The sequence below is a fragment of the Palaemon carinicauda genome, chromosome 10, assembly GCF_036898095.1.
Source record: "Palaemon carinicauda isolate YSFRI2023 chromosome 10, ASM3689809v2, whole genome shotgun sequence".
Taxonomy (NCBI): Eukaryota; Metazoa; Arthropoda; class Malacostraca; order Decapoda; family Palaemonidae; genus Palaemon; species Palaemon carinicauda.
Genome location: NC_090734.1, coordinates 150605132 through 150607631, shown reverse-complemented (window position 1 = coordinate 150607631; position 2500 = coordinate 150605132).

Sequence of the window (2500 nt, the reverse complement as noted above, 5' to 3'; positions counted from 1 at the left end):
ACAGTAGAATTGTCATTGACTTTTATCTTTCTTCGTGGCCAAGTGGGTTAGTCACTGCCTATATAAGCTTGCCGACCAGAGTTCGATTCCCAGCCGGAGCCAAGCTCTTGTCTTTGTGTGATTTCGCCTGGGGCTCTGATCCCGAGGTCGTTAAGAGAATCCAGACATTAATATATCAAAAATATATATGGCTTATTTGAATATGAAAAACACGTAAAAATGTGCAAAATTTATCATATATATATATATATATATATATATATATATATATATATATATATATATATATATATATATATATATATATATATATATATATATATATATATATATATATTTATATATATATATATACACAGTATATGACCAGACATTTGCTTTTTATCATTTAGGGAGATTTCAGTATTTTTTTTCTCTATTTATGATATAACTTTCTCCTAGAGGCTTTGCATCTATATTAATACATGTACGTGCATAGGCACATACATGTTGAATGCATTTATACATATCAAACTTTTCTTTTCCAAATCAAACCGTTACCCTCATTGTCCCTTTCATCTTTCAAGTGTTGAAAATTCAAAGAACCCCATCTAAAGAAATTTTCATAATTTATGTCGCTTCATACACTTGCAAAGAAGACTCATCACCACACGTCAAACCCCCAACAAACATTGCACTCTCGCGCTACCTGGTTATCAAGACCCTTACTTTCCATCATGTACATACATTCATAGAAGGCATGTACTAGTGTACGCGGCCAGTCAAAATTGATGGCTAAATATCTAGGTAGAAATAAACACTCAACAGATTCAACCCTCCCTAGCCCCCTCCCCCCCCTCCCTCACCCCTATTCGAGGGACGGAAAGTGACACGTATGGCTATGCCAGACAGAAATATATATATATATATATATATATATATATATATATATATATATATATATATATATATATATATATATATATATACATTGTATTTATGTATATATACAGTATAAACAATATTTAAATCTCCATATTTTCTATGCAAGGCTTGATATACTTAGCTTGGGATGTATATATATACACACACACACCACACACACACACACACATTATATATATATATATATATATATATATATATATATATATATATATATATATATATATATATATATATATATATATATATATATATAGCCAGACACTTGATCTTTTCTATGTCAGATGTATGTATGTATGTATGTATGTATGCATGTATGCATGCATGTAAGTATGTATGTATTCCACCTAACTCTTCTTTTCCCTGCTTGCCAGTCTCCGGTAATAGAGTCCGTTGCTTTGAAAGTCAATGAAACATCCAACACAGTTCGAGGCTGTAGCAATTTGCAATAGATCACCGGAACAAACTACAAGATAAATCTCACGGGCTGCCTTCGACGAGACAGGGAACCTGTTGCCTATGGCAATAGAGCCATCTCTGCTGTCCGGCTCTTTCATTATCTCGGAATGAAGTGGCCGTCGACGCTAAGAATTTCGTTTCGCGTTGTTGTTATTAGTTTTTGTTTTGTTTTTTAAATTGTCACTGCACATTCTAGCTATATTTTAAAGGTTTAAAGGCCCCTCATGAATGGCAGAGGCAAGGGACAATGACATTGCCCTATCAAGCAGGACAATGTCCTAGAGACTGACCTTATATACATATGATCAGTATCCGAGCCCCTCTCCACCCAAGCTAGGACCAAGGAGGGCCATGCAATGGCTGTTCATGACTCAGCAGATAGACATATAGCCTCCCCCAAACACACTCCCCATCCTTAGCTCACAATGATGGTGAGGTTGTAGCGACCAAAGGAACTAATGAATTTGAGTGGGACTCAAACCCCAGTCTGATGTTCACTAGTCAGCGACGTTACCGCATCGGCCACCACAAACCTTTTAGCTAAGGGAATTTTTCTCACATTGACACTATTCTGTCTTGTTCATCTTCCCCTTGCTTTTTTTTTTTTTTAAAGATTACATAAGAAAGATCTATTTCAATGTTACTGTTCTTAAAATATTTCATTCTCTAGTACTTTACTTATTTCCTTGCCTCGCTGGGCTCTTTTCCCTGTTGGAGCCCTTAGGCTTGTAGCATTCTGCTTTTCCTAATAGTATTATAGCTTAGCTAATAACGATAATAACCAGAGTCTTCCCTCTAGTTACGGTTCATTTTCCTTTTGCCTACACATTCACCGAATACTCTGACCTGTTCTCCTCTGTCCTCATACACCAGACTACTGCAATGCAATTGTTCAGTGGCTACTTTTCTCATAAAACCATTGTTCTCTGGTCTTGAGTAGTGCCATAGCCTCTGTACCATGGTCTTTCACTTTCTTGGGGTAGAGTTTTCTTGATTGAGGGTACACTCCGACACACTATTCTATCTTATTTCTCTTCCTCTTGTTTCTTTTTTTCTTCTTCAAGTTTTATAGTTAATAGATGGAAGATTTATTCGAAAATTGTTACTGTTCTTAAAA